The 22,434-nt window shown below is 41.9% G+C and overlaps 2 protein-coding genes across 7 annotated transcripts in view; one reads left to right on the top strand and one right to left on the bottom strand.

Annotated features, from left to right (window-relative positions):
- dop1b (DOP1 leucine zipper like protein B) overlaps positions 1–9,145 on the bottom strand; it is a 110,368-nt gene extending 101,223 nt beyond the window's left edge. For both annotated transcript variants that reach the window (XM_067993267.1, XM_067993269.1), the window contains exon 1: positions 8,978–9,145. The gene's annotated coding sequence lies outside the window, so the exon portion shown is untranslated. The remainder of the gene's footprint in view (positions 1–8,977) is intronic.
- A 310-nt stretch (positions 9,146–9,455) lies between these two features.
- The window catches only part of setd4 (SET domain containing 4), a 74,707-nt gene continuing 61,728 nt past the window's right edge, over positions 9,456–22,434 (top strand). For 2 of the 5 annotated variants that reach the window (XM_067993265.1, XM_067993260.1), the window contains exons 1-2: positions 9,457–9,545; positions 10,276–10,502. The gene's annotated coding sequence lies outside the window, so the exon portion shown is untranslated. Of the gene's footprint in view, positions 9,546–10,275; positions 10,503–22,434 lie in introns of all 5 variants that reach the window. The other 3 variants (XM_067993266.1, XM_067993264.1, XM_067993261.1) reach the window with 3 other exon arrangements.

Raw genomic sequence — 22,434 nt, 5'->3', positions numbered from 1 at the left:
CCCCCTCAAGTGGAAGCTTTCTAACACATACAATTAGGCTTTACTGAAATCCTAGAGACAATAATGTAGTGCATTCCAAACTGTCACACAGGAAGTTACAAATTTCACTCAGGCAGCTGGGAAGTGTCAAGAATGGAGGAAATGTTTCTCAGAAGGAGAGAAAAACCATAACTGTCAAACCAAACAAGAGTCAACCCAGGATGCTGTCACTCTCCTCCTTGAAATTGGTATTAGTGCAGCATCAGCCAAGACCTGGAAGCAGGATGCTTCACCGCCCTCTTCAGAAGGAAAGGTTGTTTCTGCACAGGGATGAACTTATGACCTGTGTTAAAATTGGATAGCCATGTGGTGAAGGATAGAATACCAGAGCCTGGTCTTTGGTTGTTTCCAAGGCTTTATTCACAGATTCCCCATACCGATCCCACATCCTAGACAAGCTCTCCAATAAAAAAGGATACAAGAGTAGTCAATTGATAACCATCACCTGAATTCAATTAACATAATGATTAATCAGATTCCCTTCTCTAAATTAAAATTAAACTTTATACATACAATCCAAACAAAAATATCAAAAAATATCAAAAACTTCCACACTCTACAACATTACATTGAGAGACGACCCTTCTCCAAGACCCCTAATAATTTCTTTGTACATGTACCTCTTAGTAAAAGACAGTTGACAGCTTGAATCCATTTAATTCTTTTAAAAAAAGATTTCCTTTCTCTTCAGCATCTCAAGCCAGCAATGTCAATCCATAATCTTTTCTCACTCACATTTTTTGTGTACATTATCCCACAATGAACGATTGACATAACATTCAATGGGTATACTATCTTCAGTACTCTCAATATACAGGCTGTTACTCAAAATATTTGCCAAATAGAATCCCATATCCACTGCGTCTACAAGAGCCAGTGTTTCAGCAACCAGAGTACTTTTAACAACCCTTTTTATTTTCTTAGTGTCCCAAGCGGAGGGACAACATATCCTATTCTCACCCATAAGAAACACTACGAAACCAGACGCACTAGAATACCCAGCAGGAAGATTAGCATGTGAAGCATCGCAAAAGATAACTATTTTCATTTTCTTTGGGTCACCTAAGGATGGGAACTGAAGTACGCATTTATCTATATATTTAATTTTGTTTTGTAATGTTTTATTTGCCCTTACAATATTCTCTGCTATGAGTTGTTTCGTTGAAGTACTTAACTCCAACACATCAAAACTAGCATCTGGTCAAGTCTGAGTGCACAACCAATTCAACTGACCAATCAAGCTTCATAATTGCTCTGTCTCTTCTTCAGATATAAAATCACCTTTCCGTAATGGCCTAGTACAATTCACTGGGATGGGAGTAACACTCTCTAAATAGGACTGTTGATTTAATGTTATACCAGACCCACCCTGTTTAATATCTAAACCAATATATTTAAAAATCCCACAGGCCTAACTTCCAATTTTAATAAGATTAGAGGAGAATTTAATGACAAATCTCAAATTCCACAGTACCACCCAAGAAGAAATCATCAACGTGCATCATGAAGATGCCTGAAAGTTCTCAGTTATGGTACCAATAAAACTTTGTGGGATCTGATTTTAGTTGAACACAATCTATTTTCAGCAAAACAGATCTCACCGAAAAATACCATACCCTTGAAGCATCATTAGACTTATTTGTTTAATTTCCTAGTTTACCTTCCGCATCTGCTGCCTCTTTAGGCGGTTTCAGAAATACTTCCCTGAAAAGTATTGCAGTGCAGAAATGCGGCTTTTATGTCAATGTTAAAATTGGATAGCCATGTGGTGAAGGATAGAATACCAGAGCCTGGTCTTTGGTTGTTTCCGAGCCTTTATACAGATTCCCCTTACCGATCCCACATCCTAGACAAGCTCTCAGATATGTCAATATGAAAATGTTGCCAAAAGAACCAAAAAGATTTTTTTAACATTTCCTTTCCAGCAGTGGGAGCATCCACTCAAACATCTGTATCACTCAGTTTATCTTCAAAACCCTTCGCTACCAACCTCGCTTTAGCCTTAAGTCCCATCTGCAAGGACTTTTTCAGTACAAACCCATCTATGGGACAAAGCTGATTGACTCTAATCCGTTCCCTCAGAATAAATTCCAAATTCTTTCCAACTATCTAACTCCCTTTGTTTTACCTCTCTTACTCGTTTATCCTTAAATTTATTGGCAGCCACTAAAACTTCACGATCATGAGGACTTCTGCTTCTAGTTCTGCGGTCTTTGTTTCATTGTCTGACCTAGTCAATCCATGTCCTTCACATTCACTTCTATGTCTGTAGGGACTACTACTGCGAGATCTCCCTCTTCCATCTCTAATTCGTGATTGTTTTCTGACGAGAGAGTCACTTCCGGACTCCCCATCAATACTCGGACTCTGCTTTCGTACTTACCACTCTTTTACCCCATTCGGTCAGTCCATGGACCTCGCTTCATGGCCATCATCCTGAACATTCAACCAAAATTTAAACCTACCAGTAGCTTTGCCTGTATGTCCCAAAATTGTTGCACCCTTCCATTCATTTGCCCCTTCTGGAACATATGTCACTCATGTACCTACTTTGGGCAACTGTTCTTTGGATGTGATAGCTCTGTCATGGGTTTCTTGAAAATTGATATTACCTCTGTCCAGCCCTTGATCTACCAAATTCTGTTCCTCAGGAACCTCATCAAAAAAACCCATGAACATCTGAGGCACCAGGTGCCTCGTTTACTTCTATCAACTGCTCAGAGTCCAAGATTTTATAATTAATCGTGAGGAATTAACCTTAACAGTTTGATTGCCAAGTTGGACAATTACTGTCTTACCAACATGGTCTATTACCTTACCAGGGCCTTTCCATTCCCCATGACCCTCTCTTTTATAGTATACCAAATCTCCTGAATTGAACTCTGTCTCAGGTGGTGTAATACGATGCCTCAGTGCTCTATGAATTTTCTCTGATACCTCAGCCTGGATAAAAGCCAGTCTCCCTGCATGCATAGCATTTAAATGCTCAGAAAAAATGGCACTAATTGTAGTACCTTCTAGAGCAGAAGGGTTATCACAAAGAACAGAGGGTAATTTGGGATTGCACCCATAGACTAGTTGGTAAGGACTATATCCTCCAACCATCTGAAGAGAATTCTTCGCATGAACTGCCCATATTCGGGCAGTTGACAATTTACACTGTTCGATCAGGCAAAATTTTATGCACCATGCTCTCAATCACAGCATAATTCCTTTCACAAAGACCATTGCTAAAAGGGCTCTCAGCTGGTGTATTCATGACAATTATATTCATATTCTCACACATATCTCTGAACTCTGCATTAGTGAATTCACCTTCATTATCGGTCAAAAACTTTGCTGGTATCCCAAGTCCAGTCCCTATCCATTTTTCCATAATTTTAATCTAGAATAACCTTCTTCTCCTTAGTGTATAGTGTAGAAATACTAAATCTCGTCACCAGGTCAACAAAATGTAAGTTGAAAATATTTCTGTCTTTGTTTCATACCTTTAGATCCATGGCAACTACCTCATTCAAGTCACATGCTAATGCAATACTTACAATCGAACATGGTGGCGTCCGTCTATACTTCTTACGGATTTCACAGTTCTCACTAATTTCTTCTATGAGCCTCGTATACTCATCAACTACACCTGCATCTTTTAGCAGGATTTTTAAACAGATAATTTGCCCACCCTACTTGTCAATGTAACTTTAAGACTATTTGTTTTTTTTCCCTCTCTTATCCTTATCGCCTGATGCCATTAATACTTGCCTAACACAATGAGAAACATCAGGTTTTATTAAAGGGATACAATAATGCCCTGACCACATGGCTATCTAGTTTTAACATGGTAGCAGAGGATGGTTGCCTAAAGGTGGAGGTTGGAAACTACTTTTGGGATCTGATCTCAGAAAATACCTTACTTCTGATTTTACTTCGTTCAGGAAGCGACAGCGCCAAGGCTATGCCTTATTTTCTCTTTGGTAGAGTAATAACCTGCGTCAACCTCATTCTTCCACTGGTCATATGGTTCAAACTCCGAGAACATTGGAGGGAAATCATACCTCAACGATTGAAACTTGCATTTTGCCATATTCCACAATGGCCTCCAGGCTTTCAAGTTTTGCTTTGTATGTCTTAAAAACAACGTAGTTTCCAACCTCCACCTTTAGGCAACCATGTTAAAACTTGACAGCCATGTGGTGAAGGATAGAATACTATAGCCTGGTCTTTGGTTATTTCCAAGCCTTTACTCAAAGATTCCCCTTACCGACCCCACACCAGAGATAAGCTCGCCTATAAAAAAAGGCTGGAGTCCCCAATTGATAACCACCACCTGAATACAATTAACACTGATATAAATCATACAATTAACAACCTGCTCCAAATTAAACAAAGCTCCTCTCATTTACTATATGTTGGAAAAATACACTGCACAAGACAACTGGTAATTTAAAACCAATGGGGGGGGGGAACAGTGTAAATGCCACAAGATCACACTTATTTTATACGAGGTTCATCTACAAAATATGTAAGTTCTTACAACATAAGCAGGTACTTTAAGGTTCAGTTTGATTTTTTTTGCATATAATGACAATGTTCTGAATTAAAACCCAAAATTACAGCTTTAAGTTATAAATAGTTGATAATCTAATTTCATAGTAAGCAATAACTAAACATAGAAATAACATCAAAATGACAACTTTTTTTAGTCACTCAATTACATAGGAGTTACAACTCAAACAGGCTTTTTGCGATCTATTGTGTTACGTTGAGGGGAGGGGAAGGGGCAGAGAGGGAATCCATTTATTAAATGCTGATACTTTCATCTTTAAGTACTGTAAGTTGTTGCTCCAGAGTTTACAATTGTTACCAACCACCTTTTTCTAATCTGTATTATTTGGAAAACATCACAAAATGTGACCAAGCAGTGTCAAAACAGTTTCAACATCACATGCTACTAAATCCATCCACTAACAGTCAGAACAAGTGCTGTGCTTTTCATTTTGAAATGATAACTCACCCCATGAAAGTCCATTTCTTTCACGAACACTGAAAATAAGGCAGATTAAAACCTCAACGACTAAAAAGTGTGTGCTTTGTATGATAAATTTGTTCCTAAAAATGTTTATTTGCCTCAGCAGCTATAGAGAGAGTCTAACCACCTCCCCTTGACATTCAACAGCATTACCATCGCCAAATCCCCCACCATCAACATCCTGGGGGTCACCATTGATCAGAAACTTAACTGGACCAGCCATATAAATACTGTGGCTACGAGAGCAGGTCAGAGGCTGGGTATTCTGCGGCAAGTGACTCACCTCCTGACTCCCCAAAGCCTTTCCACCATCTACAAGGCACAAGTCAGGAGTGTGATGGAATACTCCCCACTTGCCTGGATGAGTGCAGCTCCAACAACACTCAAGAAGCTCGACACCATCCAAGATAAAGCAGCCCGCTTGATTGGCACCCCATCCACCACACTAAACATTCACTCCCTTCACCACCGGCGCACTTTGGCTGCAGTGTGTACCATCCACAGGATGCACTGCAGCAACTCGCCAAGGCTTCTTCGACAGCACCTCCCAAACCCGTGACCTCTACCACCTAGAATGACAAGAGCAGCAGGCACATGGGAACAACACCACCTGCACGTTCCCCTCCAAGTCACACACCATCCCGACTTGGAAATATATCGCCGTTCCTTCATTGTCGCTGGGTCAAAATCCTGGAACTCCCTTCCTAACAGCACCGTGGGAGAACCGTCACCACACGGACTGCAGCGGTTCAAGAAGGCGGCTCACCACCACCTTCTCAAGGGCAATTAGGGATGGGCAATAAATGCTGGCCTCGCCAGCAACGCCGACATCCCGTGAACGAATAAAAAAAAGAGAACTGTTCATTTCAGTAAAGTACAGCTTTTTTTAAAAAAAGGAATAACATTATTTATTTTGAAATGTGATGTTAAATTCATAACATTATGCATTTTCCCTCTACCAGTAATCATACACATTGCTTTGTGCTAAAATGCCACTATATAAATCTTTTGAGTACAAGTATATCACTGTGCTAGTTCTAAATTGCTCCTCACATACAGATAAACATCTCAGAAAACTTTATAAGATGGCCAAACAATAATGGGCACGAAGTAGGAGGGAAAAGAGGGATCATAGGAGGGCATGTTGGGGTCAAAAGCAGAACTGAAGAGATGGTTTTTAGGAAGCTTTTGAAAGTGGAAAGATCGCAAGTTGAAGAGATTCAAAAAAAGGGGGGCAGAAAAGGACAGCGGTCGTAAAAGCAGGCACCAATGGTGGAGCAGAGTGAGTTAGGAACAAGCAGTAACCAGATGTTGGAGCACTGGAGACACTTGCAGAGGCGCAAGGCTGGAGAAGATCAACGAAGCCAGATGTGGGGAGGCCGTGGAAGGATTTGAAAGCAAGAATGATGATCTTTAAGTCAATTCACTGGGGCACAGAGAGCAAGTAGAGCTCGGCTGGGACAAGGATAATGAGAGCGAGAGATGCTGAAAGTAATTGATCGGAATAAAAACATTTCTCCTCCACCTCACCCAATTTTACAATGGACAAAACTTGAATTTAGTGCAACCAAAAACTGGTTAAAGTAATGACCAAAAAAACAAAATTCAAACACCAGAAACCCAAGCTAAGAGTCTTAATTCAATAAGAGAGATCATGCAGTTAATACATTACACTGCAGGGGGAAGGTAGAAAGTAGGGCTAATTAACAAGTAATACTACATTTCTGACCAGGGCACCAATTCATTACTGGAGACCCAACAGTTATCATAAAACTGGGTTTGACAGGTGTATTGTCTAGGGTTCAAGGTGCATTTTCTCCACAACTGCAGCACTAATGCCACACAGTTTTGCTTTTCACCAGTGCTAGAGTTAGAGTTAGAGTTAGAGTTAATGCAGCCTAAGTACAGAGCCAGGGCTGGACCAGGCACCAGAGTGAAGCAATGTGAAACTGTCTGGAGGATGAAGTCTCACTCCAGACTCAGGATGGGACTTAACCCCATAGGAACAGGAGTAGCCATTCAGCCCCTCGTGCCTGCTCCTCCATTTGATAAGATCATGGCTGATCTGTGATCTAATTCCATATACCTGCCTTTGGCCCATATCCCTTAATACCTTTGGTTGCCAAAAAGCTATCTATCTCAGATTTAAATTTAGCAATTGAGCTAGTATCAATTGCTGTTTGCAGAAGAGAGTTCCAAACTTCTACCACCCTTTGTATGTAAAAATGTTTTCTAATCTCACTCCTGAAAGGTCTGGCTCTAATTTTTAGACTGTGCCCCCTACTCCTAAAATCCCCAACCAGCAGAAATAGTTTCTCTCTATCCACCCTATCCGTTCCCCTTAATATCTTATAAACTTCGATCAGATCACCCCTTAACCTTCTAAACTCTAGAGAAGACAACCCCAATTTGTGTAATCTCTTCTCGTAAGTTAACCCTTGAAGTCCAGGTGTCATTCTAGTAAACCTCCACTGCACTCCCTCCAAGGATTTACACCACACAAAATTAGCTTTGATGCAATGCAAATGCACCCTTAGTGTCACTCCACTGAATTGTGCCAGAAGAAAATGAAGCTTTCTTTCCGAATCAGATTGACCTTAATTTCAGATTTACACTACCCAAGTTTAACACTGGTGTTAACGTGAAACCACTTTGCAATAACATTGAACTTGTAATACAAATGCACCCTTGGAGTCATTTGCCAAATGGAAATAATGCTTACTTCTTTATAAAACACAAATATTCCCAACCACACAGGATAATTTTAAAGTCACATTAATATTCTCAATATTCAAAATGTCTATTTAAAAATTAATAACATTGGAACACAGCTATATACTATGCAACTAGAGAAAATAAATGTAAATTAATTAAAATGAAGTGAAATAGTCCTTAATTAAAATTATTGGTGTTTCTTTCAACTAAATTAAAGCTAGGACTAAATTCCTTAAGACTAAAACTAAAATTCCAAATGAAAAGGCAAAACTAAAACTACAATTAAAGTTGTCAATAGGACTAAAATAACATTGGCCAGTAATCCACAATATTAGGAACAGATGCCGGAGAGCAATAAATAAAAAAAATAAACAAACATCTTAAGTGGTCTTTCAAAAGGAGTTTTATTATGCTTCAACATCATTGTGGCATTTATTTAAACAAATTTTGGGAGAAAAAAATGCTGCTAAAACTAGAAGAAAATGGAGAACAAAAACTGCAATCTCAGAACTAAAACTTTTCCAAGGCTAAAACTAAAATATAGAAAATTTGAGAACAAAAGGTCTGAACTGAAAATAGAATTAGATTCCTTTCAAAGATTAGAACAGAAATTATTTCCAGGACAAAATCCTTGTACGAGTTAATACCAAGCACGACAGAGATCAGAGTACAAAGCAGTAAGACTCAAAGGCAGATTCACATCCTTATGGTCCTCCTGTGTGTTATCAGGAATAGAATTATTAGTGTAATCATGTTAATGCAACACAATTAACTGCGTGCATCGTATGAAAACTGGACTGTAGTGCAGCTGTTCGCTGGATGCATCGTTTGAGAATCGTCCAATATTACTGCAGCGTAGTTGCTGCTTATTGTGTGTGCGTGTCACAACACCGCCTTTAAACACTGCACCGACGGAGTTAGCTCTTTAACAGGCAAAATAAACAGTGATGTCGTTTCACTCCCACAACCCAAACATTTGCCTGAGGAAGGAGAAAATCTCCGAAAGCTTGTGAATTTAAAATAAAATTGCTGGACTATAACTTGGTGTTGTAAAATTGTTTACAATTGTCAACCCCAGTCCATCACCGGCATCTCCACATCAAACAAAAAGAAACATTGAAAAGGAGGCGGGAGGGGGGGGGGGAAATGAAAGAGAAAAAAAAAACAAATTAAAAACCCCAACGTGAAGCAGCTACTCACATTGCATGACAACCACAGCACCGTGTGTAGGAAAAGGACCCCGTGGCTATAGTTCAGCCTGAAGAGGCGTTCGGTGGAGAGTGAAGGAGTTTATTTGAAAAAGATGTGTTTTTATTTTTGCAACCAGTGGCTCGAGCTTACGTCAGGCACTTTCCCCGCACCCGCACCAGGACCAGGACCAGGTTCCGCAAAACCAGACGCGCTGACATTTCCGGGTGTGTCTAAAACCCCAGAGGCGCCCAACCATCAGAAATAAAAGGGGTGCTCTGCACCAATATAGCAGCGACACCGCCTCTCAGACCCGCCCGGAAAAGGACGCTCTCTGCCCGATGCGAATTTTTACCTCGTAAAAAAAAAATACACGCCCCAAAGTGACCGTTCAAGTTACGGAACAAGTCGCGTTATGACCACTTTCAGGAGAGCGGCTCCGAGCTTGGTACCCGCCACGTACGGACATGGCAGAGCCCAATCCGGGGCTGATTTTAAAGGGATCGCGAGAGAGGGCCGACACGCGATTTTCCCTTCGAGAAATGGGTCGGTCCTAACTGCGAAAGAAACTGGGGAAAAGGTTGCATTTTGCATCTTTTTTTCCCCCACATGCTGTTAAAGGCAGCAGCTTCCTTGCAAATTGAATTGTCTCTGGAGAAAACAACTTGCAAGTTTATATTACTTCTATCTGTTAAACAATCTCTTGCTCACCATCTAATCACTTTACAGCTCATTTGTGTTTCTTGTGTATGTGATGTACCTTATCTCTCCCTCCGTTCCTTATGACAAGCTGTTCATCTGTAACATCTTCCACTATACTTGAGAAGTCAACATTTTCCCTTTCTTTTCAGATGCTGCTTGACTCGCTGAGTGTTTCCAGCATTTTCTGTTTTTGTTTCAGGTTCCCAGGGTTTTAACTTTGTGTGTGTGTGTTATTATTTTTCACGTTTAAAGCTTTGGTATCTGCTCAACAAGCAATGGATCTCAAGTGTGTGAATAGACCGTAACGCGCTGTGCACCATCCTTAGCTGTTTACTTTGCTCCGAGTGGGTAGAAACCTTGACAACAATATAAGAAAGGGGATACCATTCTTAAAAATAAAACTGTGTTACATTCATTAACCAAGTTGCCGATTTTTCCTATATTTATAATCAATATTTATGCCTATTCTAAATGTTTAAAAATGTTACATTTGTAGAAAATTGGAATAAAAAGTAAATGTAAATACAACCCCCCAAAATGACGTGTCATTTAATTGTTTCTTTACATATCCGTAAATTCATCCATTTATGTTATCTGCTGTCATCTAGGGCTCCCATGGGCCACGTGTACCAAGCCCCATCTGAGAAGGTTGAAAAGGGAATCTGTTGAGGTGTCTTCTGCGGTTCTGAAGTCGACTGTTCAAGCACTCAACCACTGGCCTTCTCTTTCCATATAAAGCTCAATCTTCTATAAAGACTCCTATCAAGGCATTAAATTGCCTCTTGAATGATTCCAGGGTTTATGTCCCAGTGCCCGACTGCAAAGACCATTCCAGGTATTAATCATTCTTTTTCTGAAAAAGTGCTGCTTTCCATCTGTGGTGAACTTACTGATTACCAGTTTGTATCTATAATCACTTTGTCCTACAATCATGGTTTAATTTGAAATAGTTATCTAGATTAGCCTGTTCCATTCCAGTTAGTAAATTTGGGTCTGCCCGAGATACCTTTTCTGGTTCAGTGGCATAAGTCACTCTTGTAAATGATCTGAGCATCTTATTTTTATGGGAGTTGACTCGAGCTGTTCTATACCCACTTCTATGATCGTGTAACCTGGAGGTATAACAACAGTATACCCTTGTGACCTGAACTACATTTCCGTATCTTTTGCACATGTATTCCCTCAATCTCTATGCTGGCGGACCGAGTTAAAATGAGGTGAGGCTTGGTTTGAACTGTTAAGCAGCTTTATTCCACAGTAAGGTGAATTTACAGAATAGTAATTATGAATAGATTCACTTAATTCAATTGGTTGAACTTATCTTCCTGTAGTGACCTAAAAATAATGAGTATGTGATGCTACTCCACTTCAGTGGGTTGTCTTACATAAACAAAATAACCTCTCTGCGTTCTGTCTTACAGTCCAAGGTAGAACCTTCTTTCCTTTTCGGCCTCCTGTGTTTTGCAGCCTTTTGCTGCTTGACTGCCTGTGCGATGTCCTGTTTCCAAAAAACATTCTGTCTTTTCTTGGTGTCTGTCTCGTTAACTCCTGTTTCACAGAGAGAGCAAATGGTCTTCCAAAATAATGGGTGATAGGTGTTTTCTGATTACCGAAACAAACTAACATCATTTGTTGTTTAGTCTCTGGGAAAAGTAATCTTCTGTATTGACCACCTTTGTTTTGGTGCCTCTTCTTTAAACTCATAAGAATTGCTTTTAAAACCCAAACATTAAAAGTAACTTTTTCCCCCCCTATCCCCATGAGGAGGAAATAACTTTTTTTTAAAGTTACAAACCTTTGGGTATTATTATTGTAAGGAATCTTACAACACCAGGTTATAGTCCAACAATTTTATTTTAAAATCACAAGCTTTCGGAGATTATCTCCTTTGTCAGGTGAGCTACTCACCTGACGAAGGAGATAATCTCCGAAAGCTTGTGATTTTAAAATAAATTGTTGGACTATAACCTGGTGTTGTAAGATTCCTTACATTTGTCCACCCCAGTCCATCACCGGCATCTCCACATCATGCATATTATTATTGTGACAAGGGATAAAGATTTTAAAATAGCTCTCCCCTCGTGGCCATAATTAAGTACTACAACAAGGTAACAAAATGCTTTATAAAACTGGATTTCTGGACCAGAAAGAATGAAAAGAGAACAAATGAGTTATAAAAGGGTCAAAATCCTGCAACTCCCTACCTAGCAGCACTGAGGGAGAACCTTCACTAAACGGACTGCAGCGGTTCAAGAAGGCGGCTCACCACCACCTTCTCAAGGGTAATTAGGAATGGGCAATAAATGCTGGCCTCGCCAGCAACGCCCACATCCCATGAATGAGTAATAAAAAAAAATATAAAGGATGGGATTGGATGAGAAAATAAAAAGTGATGAAGCAAAATCTAATTTGATGATTGATTCATGCTCATTACACAGCCAGCAGAGAAATCTTGAGACATGTAACATGAGTATTTTGCATTGTCATTGCCTACATATTTAAACAGAAATCTAAAATCCCCCTATTTGCTACTGTATAAGGGCTGTTTGCATGTATCTTAAGGCTACCTGAGCACTAGTTTTATTGAAGAGGTTAACACGTGGCAACATTTATATGCATGCATTCCATCAGAAGTGTGAAGCGCTATTTTATTTAATTCAAAAGCAAAATACTGCAAATGCTGGAAATCTGAAATAAAAACAGAAAATGCTGGAAACACTCAGCAAGTCAGAACAGTTCTGATGAAAACGCATCGATCTGAAACGTTAACTCTGTTTCTCGCTCCACAGATGCTGCATGCCTGACCTGCTGAGTGTTTCCAGCATTTTCTGTTTTTATTTTAATTTTAATTAAGTTTATGCCCGAATAGGGGATTTCAACTACCCTAATATTAACTGCGACACATACAGTGTGAAGGGTATAGAGGGCGCAAAATTCTTAAATTGTATTCAGGAGAACTTTTTTTAGCCAGTACATAGCAAGCCCAACAAGAGACGGGGCAGTTCTGGATTTAGTTTTAGGAAATGAGGCTGGGCAGGTGGAAGGAGCATCAGTGGGAGAGCATTTTGGTCATTATGATCATAATTCAGTTAGTTTTAGCGTAGTTATGAAAAAGGACAAAGATAGAACAGGAGTTAAAGTTCTCAATTGTGGAAAGGCCAATTTTACTAAGCTAAGAAGTGATTCAGCAAAAGTGGACTGGAAACAGCTACTTGAAAGTAAATCAATGTCACAGCGTGTAAAAGGCTTAGAGGGTACAAAATTCTTAACATGCATCCAGGAGAGCTTTTTGAGCCAGCATGTAGAAAGTCCTACAAGAGAGGGGGCGGTACTGGACCTAATTCTAGGGAATGTGGCCGGCCAAGTGGAAGAAGTGCTAGTAGGTGAGCACTTTGGTGACAGTGACCATAATTCGGTGAGATTTAAGGTGGTCATGGAAAAGGACAGGGAGGGGCCGGAAATAAAGGTTCTAAATTGGGGGAAGGCCGATTTTAATAGGATAAGGCAGGATCTGGCCAAAATGGACTGGGATCAGCTGCTTGTAGGAAAATCCGCATCGGAGCAATGGGAGTCTTTCAGAAGGGAGATTGAGACCATACAATGGCAACATGTTCCCGTAAAGGTCAAGGGTGGTTCCAAGAACTCCAGGGAACCTTCGATGTCAGGGGATATACGAGAATGGATTAGGAAAAAAAGGAGGGCTTTTGGCAGATACAAAAGGCTAAAGACGGAGGAAGCCCTAGAGGAGTACAAAAAGTGCAGGGGGATACTTAAAAAAGAAATTAGGAGATCAAGGAGGGGCCATGAAAGAACACTGGCGAGCAAAATAAAGGAAAATCCTAAGATGTTTTATAAGTATATTAAGGGTAAGAGGATGAATAGGGAAAAAATAGGGCCCATTAGGGACAAAAATGGCAATGTGTGTGTGGAGCCGGCAGATGTAGGAGGGGTTCTAAATGAATTTTTTGCATCTGTTTTCACTATGGAGAAGGACGATGTAGACATAGAAATACGGCAGGGGGACTGTGATATACTCGAACATATTAACATCGAGCGGGAGGAGGTATTGGCAGTTTTAGCAGGCCTAAAAATGGATAAATCCCCAGGCCCGGACGAAATGTATCCCAGGCTACTGTGTGAGGCAAAGGAGGAGATTGCGGGGGCTCTGACACATATATTCAGAACCTCTCTGGCCACAGGGGATGTGCCAGAGGACTGGAGAACCGCTAATGTAATACCATTATTCAAGAAGGGGAGTAGGGAAAAACCGGGGAACTACAGGCCAGTGAGCCTAACATCAGTGGTAGGAAAATTATTGGAAAAAATTCTGAAGGACAAAATTAGTCTCCACTTGGAGAAGCAAGGATTAATCAGGAATAGTCAACATGGCTTTGTCAAGGGAAGATCATGTCTGACTAATTTGATTGAATTTTTTGAGGGGGTGACTAGGCGTGTGGATGAGGGTAACGCAGTGGATGTGGTATACATGGATTTCAGTAAGGCCTTCGATAAAGTCCCCCACAGGAGACTGGTCAAGAAGGTACGAGCCCATGGAATCCAGGGTGCCTTGGCACTTTGGATACAAAACTGGCTTAGTGGCAGAAGGCAGAGGGTGATGGTCGAAGGTTGTTTTTGTGACTGGAAGCCTGTGGCCAGTGGGGTACCACAGGGATCGGTGCTGGGTCCCTTGCTGTTTGTGGTCTACATTAATGACTTGGATATGAATGTAAAAGGTATGATCAGTAAGTTCGCTGATGATACAAAGATTGGTAGGGTGGTAAATAGTGAGGAGGATAGCCTCAGTCTGCAGGACGATATAGATGGGTTGGTCAGATGGGCGGAACAGTGGCAAATGGAATTTAACCCGGAAAAGTGCGAGGTGATGCACTTTGGAGGGACTAACAAGGCAAGGGAATACACAATGAATGGGAGGACCCTAGGCAAGACAGAGGGTCAGAGGGATCTTGGTGTGCAAGTTCACAGATCCCTGAAGGCGGCGGAACAGGTAGATAAGGTGGTAAAGAAGGCATATGGGATACTTGCCTTTATTAGCCGAGGCATAGAATATAAGAGCAAGGAGGTTATGATGGAGCTGTATAAAACACTGGTTAGGCCACAGCTGGAGTACTGTGTGCAGTTCTAGTCGCCACACTACAGGAAGGATGTGATCGCTTTGGAGAGGGTGCAGAGGAGATTCACCAGGATGTTACCAGGGCTGGAGCGCTTCAGCTATGAAGAGAGACTGGGAAGATTGGGTTTGTTTTCCTTGGAGCAGAGGAGGCTGAGGGGGGACATGATTGAGGTGTACAAAATTATGAGGGGCACAGATAGGATGGATACTAAGGAGCTTTTTCCCTTCGTTGAGGGTTCTATAACAAGGGGACATAGATTCAAGGTAAAAGGCGGGAGGTTTAGAGGGGATTTGAGAAATAACTTTTTCACCCAGAGGGTGGTTGGAGTCTGGAACTCACTGCCTGAAAGGGTTGTGGAGGCAGGAACCCTCACAACATTCAAGAAGCATTTGGATGAGCACTTGAAATGCCATAGCATACAAGGCTACGGACCAAATGCTGGAATATGGGATTAGAGTAGACAGGGCTGATGGCCGGCGCGGACACGATGGGCCGAAGGGCCTCTATCCGTGCTGTATGACTCTATGACAGTGGGAGGCATTCGAGGGGAAGATTCAAAGCGTGCAGAGTAAACATGTTCCCACAAAGATAAAGGGTGGGACTGCCAAATCCAGAGCCCCCTAGGTGTCAAGGAGCATACAGGGTAAGATAAGGCAGAAAAGGAAAGCTTATGTCAGACATCGAGAACTCAATACTACAGAAAGCCTAGAGGACTATAAAAAGTGCAGGGGTGAAATTAAAAAGGAAATTAGGAAAGCAAAGAGATGGCATGAAAAAATATTGGCAAGTAAAATCAAGGAAAACCCAAAGATGTTTTATAAATACATTAAGAGCAAGAGGATAACTAAGAAAAGAGACCAAAAAGGTAACCTTTGTGTGGAGGTGGAAGATGTTGGTATGGTTCTTAATGAATACTTTGTGTCTGTCTTCACAAAAGAGAGGGACGATGCAGACATTGTAGTTAAGGAGGAGGAGTGTGAAATATTGGATGGGATAAACTTAGTGAGAGAGGAAGTATTAAGGGGTTTAGCATCTTTGAAAGTAGATAAATCACCAGGGCCGGATGAAATATATCCCAGGCTGTTAAAAGAATCAAGGGAGGAAATAGCGGAGGCTCTGACCATCATTTTCCAATCCTCACCGGATACAGGCGTGGTGCTAAAGGATTGGAGGATTGCTAATGTTGTACCATTGTTTAAAAGGAGAGCGAGGGATAGACCAAGTAATTACAGGCCAGTCAGTCTAACCTCGGTGGTGGGCAAATTATTGGAATCAATTCTGAGGGACAGGATAAACCGTCACTTAGAAAGGCACGGAGTAATCAAGGACAGTCAACATGGATTTGTTCAAGGAAGGTTGTGTCTGACTAACTTGATTGAATTTTTTGAGGAGGTAACAAGGAGGGTCGATGAGGGTAATGCATTTGATGTAGTCTACATAGATTTTAGCAAGGCTTTTGACAAGGTCCAACATTGCAGACTGGTCAAAAAAGTACAAACCCATGGGATCCAAGGGAGAGTAGCAAGTTGGATCCAAAATTGGCTCAGTGGCAGGAAACAAAGATTAATGGTCGACAGGGTGTTTTTGTGACTGGAAGGCTGTTTCCAGTGGGGCTGCGCAGGGCTCAGAACTAGGTCCCTTGCTTATTGTGATATATATTAATAATTTGGACTTAAATGCATTATTAAGAAGTTTGCAGATGATACAAAAATCGACCGTGTGGTTAATAGTGAGGAGGAAAGCTGTCGATTGCAGGAAGATATCCATGGACTGATTAGGTGGGCAGAAAAGTGGCAAATGGAATTCATTCCAGAGAAATGTGAAGTAATGCATTTGGGGAGGCCAAACAAGGCAAAGGAGTACACAATAAATGGGAGGATATTGAAAGGTGTAGAGGAAGTGAGGGTCCTTGGAGTGCATGTCCACAGATCCCTGAAGGTAGCAGGACAGGTAGATAAGGTGATTAAGAAGGCATATGAAATACTTTCCTTTTATTAGCCGAGGCATTGACTATAAGAGCAGGGAGGTTATGCTGGAACTGTATAAAGGATTGGTTAGGCCACAACTTGAGTACTGTGTACAGTTCTGGCCACCACATTACAGGAAGGATGTAATTGCACTAGAGAGGGTACAGGGGAGATTTACAAGGATGTTGCCAGGACTGGAGAATTTTAGCTATGAGGAAAGATTGAATAGGCTGGGGTTGTTCTCTTTGAAACAGAGGAGGCCGAGGGGTGATTTAATTGAGGTGTACCAAAGATGTAGCAGAAAGGTCAATAACCAGAGGGCATAGATTTAAAGTGATTGGTAGAAGGATTAGAGGGGAGCTGAAGAAAAATGTTTTCACCCAGAGGGAGTTTTGGGATCTGCAACTCACTGCCTTAAAGGGTGGTAAAGGCAGAAATCCTCAACTCATTTAAAAGTACCTAGATGTGTACCTGAAGTGCCGTGACCTACAAGGCTATGGACCAAGTTTTGGAAAGTGGGATTAGGCTGGGTGGCTCATTTTTGGCCAGCCCGGACTCGATGGGTTGAATGGCCTCCTCTGTGTCGTAAACTTAACTGGACCAGCACTTAACTGTGCCATAATTTTTTCCTATGCTGAAAGGTAATACAAAATGAGACCAACATGAAAATTGTGTTATGGTCACATTACAAACTTTACCACTTTGTTGCCATTTAGAGGCAAGCTACAGTAGTTAGGTAGGCTTAAAGTAAGAGGTGTGCCAATACTGTACTGGGGCATTTGAGTTCTGTACAAACAGGGAATAAAAATATCTAATGTTATTGCTATGCAATGGAAGTTAAAATACCATGTCCGAGTTAGATAACTTCAGATAGAATACTAATGGAGATGCTACAATTGGCCTCAGTGTTTCTGGGCTGGAGCGTGGAAAAATCAACAAGGATTCCTGTTCCTTATCCCTAACTAGTGACCCACGCTGGAAAACATGCATACGTTGACATTGGGTGAAGGCAGGATTGGGTTTAGCTATGATGTTCCCTCAGCAACCTGATGAATAATTATGCACATCCTGTATTTAAAATATCTACCAATTGTTATCTAAAAGTTTCATGAAGTTATAAATATAGCACTGTAACTATAAACATCCAGGCTAGATTTTCTGACCGTTCATTGTCAATGGCAGGAAAATTACAGTTCCAACACCAGACATTTTTTTTTCTGATCAAATGTTAAAAAGCTTGTTCAAGCATAGTTAAAACAAAAAACAATTCAAATTCACAGATTAAACATAAAAAATTGTGTGACTATGTGAACTCTCACATTAAAACTCCAATGCTTTGTTACTTGAGTTAATAAAACCAGACTGACCACTCGTCTTGAACCTAAATATCAGATTCAGACACGACGAAGTAACAACCAGCCCATTCGACTATTCAAAACTGTCCCGTGGACTAGTCATGCAACAGCCTGACATTGTCATTCCCACAGAATCATATCTATCAGCCACGTCCCAGACTCCTCCATCACCATCCCTGGATCTGTCCTGTCCCACCGACAGGACAGACTCACCAGAGGTGGGAGTGGGAGTGGCCCTGAGAATCCTCAACATTGACTCCAGATACCATTATGTCTCATGGCTTCAGGTCAAATATGTGCAAGGAAACCTTTTGCTGATTACCACCTACCACTCTCCCTCAACTGATGAATCAGTACTCCTCCATGTTGCACGCCATTTGGAAGAAGCACTGAGGATAGCAAGGGCACAGAATATACTCTGGGTGGAAGAGTTCAATGTCCATCACCAAGAGTGGCTCGGTAGTATCATCATTGACCAAGCTGACCGAGTCCTGAAGGATGTAGATGCCAGATTGATCTTGCGGCAGGAGGTGAGAGAACCAACACGAGGGAATAACTTACTTGACCTCGTCCTCACCAATCTACCTGTCGTAGAGGCAGAGCCCAGTACTTGAGTGCAAAAGACAAGGCTGACGCATTTGCAGCCATCTTCAGCCAGAAGTGCCGTGTGGATGGTCCTTCTCGGACTTCTCCTGAGGTCCCCACCATCACAGATGCCAGTCTTCAGCCAATTTGATTTACTCCACATGATATCAAGAAACGGCTGAGTGCACTGGATACAGCAAAGGCTACGGACCCCAACAAAATCCCTGCTGTAGTGCTGAAGACTTGTGCTCCAGAACTAGCCGCGCCTCCAGCCAAGCTGTTCCAGTACAGCTATAACACTGGCATCTATCCGACAATGTGGAAAATTGCCCAGGTATGTCCTGTCCACAAAAAGCAGGACAAATCCAATCCAGCCAATTACAGTTTTATCAGCCTACTCTCAATCATCAGCAAAGTGATCTAAGGAGTCATCAACAGTGCTATCAAGCAGCACATGCTCACCAATAACCTGCTCACTGATGCTTAGTTTGGGTTCTGTTGGGACCACTCAGCTCCAGATCTCATGAAAGCTTTGGTCCAAACATGAACAAAAGAGCTGAATTCCAGAGGCGAGGTGAGAGTGATTGCCCTTGACATCAAGGCAGCATTTGACCGAGTGTGGCACCAAGGAGCTCTAGTAAAATTGAAGTCAGTAGCGATCAGGGAGAAAACTCTCCAGTGGCTGGAGTAAAACCTAGCACAAAAGATGGTTGTGGTTGTTGGATGCCAATCATTGCAGCTAAAGGACATTGCTGCAGGACACTGTCCTTGACCCAACTATCTTCAGCTGTTTCATCAACAACCTTCCCTCCATCATGAGGTCAGAAGTGGGGCTGTGCACTGAGGATTGCGCAGTGTTCAGTTCCAATCCCAATTCCTCAGTTAATGTAGTCCAAGCTCGCATGCAGCAAGACCTGGACAACATCCAGTCTTGGGCTGATAAGTAGCAACTAACATTCAGGCCACACAAGTGCCAGGCAATGACCATCTCTGACAAGAGAAAGTCTAACTATCTCCCCTTCACACTCAATGGCATTACCTTCGCCAAATCCCCCACCATCAACATCCTGAGGGTCACCATTGACCAGAAACCTAACTGGACCAGCCACAGAAACACTGTGGCTACTAGAGCAGGTCAGAGGCTGGGATTTCTGCGACGATCGGCTCACCTCCTGATTCCCCAAAGCCTCTCCACTACCTACAAGGCACAAGTCAGGAGTGTGATGGAATACTCTCCACTTGCCTGGATGGGTACAGCTGCAACAACACTCAAGAAGCTCGACACCCTCCAGGACAAAGCAGTCTGCTTGATTGGCAGCCCATCCACTGGCTTAAACAGCCACTCCCTTCACCACCGCTGCACTCTGGCTGCAATGTGTACTATCTATAGGATGCACTGCAGCAACTCGCTAAGGCTTCTTCGACAGCACCTTCCAAACCCATGACCTCTACCACTTAGAAGGACAAGGGCAGCAGACACAGGGGAACACCATCACCTCCAAGTTCCTCTCCAAGTCTCACACCATCCTGACTTGTGTAAGGAATCTTACAACACCAGGTTATCGTCCAACAATTTTATTTTAAAGTCACAAGCTTTCGGAGATTATCCCCTTCGTCAGGTGAATGAGTGAAAGATTCTCAAATCGCATATCTTATATTAGGCTGGGACAGCATCACACCAATCAAATCATCCTGACTTTGGACACTGTTCCTTCCTCATCGCTGGGTCAAAATCCTGGAACTCCCTACCTAATGGTGGGAGTACCTTCACCACATGAACTGTAGCGGTTGAAGAAGGCGCCTCACCACCACCTTCACAAGGGAAACTAGGGATGGGCATTAAATGCTAGCAACGCCCAAATCCCAAGAATGAATTTTTTAAAAGTATGCCTTAAGCAAGACTTGAGATTAGAAGTATTTTTTTTACTCTGTGGAAAAATCATGGATATGTGGATTGGGTTCCAGCTCAAGGAATCATGCTGGAGTTTATTATCAGGTCGCCAAGGCTGTTGACGCAGGAGAAGAATAGTTCCGGTGGTACTGGAAAATCTGGCTTAGATCCTCATGATGAGATCCGCACCACTTTAGTGCCAGGAATCGTCTTCCTGCAGACCTTTTAGATTGGCCTAAAATGGCCACTTTGGAAATCCATCCTTCACATAAGAGAATACAATGGAATTAAGGGTTATGTCCAAGATCAGGGCTAGTCCTAATCTGTTCTTGCCTTGTTCTGTGCCCCCTACTCACTCACAGGCACATACTCAGCCACAAAACTTCACACACTGCATATCACAATGCAAGCACTGCTTAAGGATGCTTCTTTGAGCTAACGTTATGACATATGTTTCTCTTCTGTTTTTTGTAAGTCTGGAAGAACCAATGTGCTTCCCACACATACATGTTAAATAGGTGACTGATGCATTGTTTCCCGCTGAATAGCAATATCAGAATAATAGGCTTGACCAATGCCATTGCGGTACTGCATTTTTCAGAATAGAGTCTTTTATGCAGCTCCTTCTCACCCAATGTTATGTACTTAAACTAAACAACTTCATGCTCCAGGTTGTGTGTGACTATGCCGTGCCTGAAAATGTTGGTGAGAGGGACCCAAGGTGTTGTCCAGGCCTATAATGACAGAAAAAGGACAACTTAGGTTATGTGCTCAAGTTCTGGAGTGGAACTTGAACCTATAATCTTTTAACTCAAGTGCAACAGTGCTACCAACTGAGCCAAGCTAACACTTTGTAATGCAGGATAATAACATAGGATGTAAGATTGGATAAATACTCCAGAGCTTGGCTTGAATTTCCCTTGGTTGTGGTAAGATCCAGAAATAATTGCATTTATGTAGTGCCTTTTACATCCTCAGGATGGCCCAGAGTACTTCTGTCTCCCTACCTAACAGCACTGTGGGAGAACCTTCACCACACGGTTTGCAGTGGTTCAAGAAGGCGGCTCACCACCACCTTCTCAAGGGCAATTTGGGATGGGCAATAAATGCTGGCCTGGCCAGCGACGCCCATGAATGAATAAAAAGAAAGTCAATGGATTGCTTCTGAAGTCACTATTATTATGCAGGTAAATATGGCTGCCAGTTTACACTCAGTAAGGTCCCAGACGCAACAAATGAAATAAATGACATGTAAGACTGTGTTGGAGGATGGATAGAAATTGAACAAAACAACGGGAGAAAACCTTGCTTTCCGTGAATAGTACTGTTGGATCTTTACATCTACCTGAATGGACAGGTTCTCAGTTTAACATCTCAGGAAAGATGGCATCAATCACAATGCGACAATCCCTCAACAGTTTACTGAAGTGCCAGCCTAGGTTATATGTTCAGACCCTGGAGTGGTTTCTGACTCATGTAAGCACCTGAGAAGACACCATATTGATAGTGTTGACTTTATTGATATGGAATAAGTAAAGTAAATATCCTGTCTCCTTTCGGCCTTGCAGTGTGCGCATCCAGTGTTCCGGGTACAGCAGCTCCACTATCACATGCTTCTTGTATTGTCATTTTACTCAATTGTTTGCAAGCCGATTAATTATTATTCAGACTTGCCTGAGGATTGTGTGCAGATCTTAATCGTACCATCTGTCCCAACTCCTCTTATCAGTAGCTCACACTGTGATCAAATGGTCAGTAGCCCACATACTATAAACAAATAGTCCACACATTAGAAGCTTACACAATGCGATCAAATAGGTTTGATCTTAGCAATTCT

This window comes from Heptranchias perlo, chromosome 11 (genome assembly GCF_035084215.1).
Source record: "Heptranchias perlo isolate sHepPer1 chromosome 11, sHepPer1.hap1, whole genome shotgun sequence".
Lineage (NCBI taxonomy): Eukaryota > Metazoa > Chordata > Chondrichthyes > Hexanchiformes > Hexanchidae > Heptranchias > Heptranchias perlo.
The sequence above is the reverse complement of the archived record's forward strand: the minus strand, read 5'-3'. Positions and strand labels throughout refer to the sequence as shown.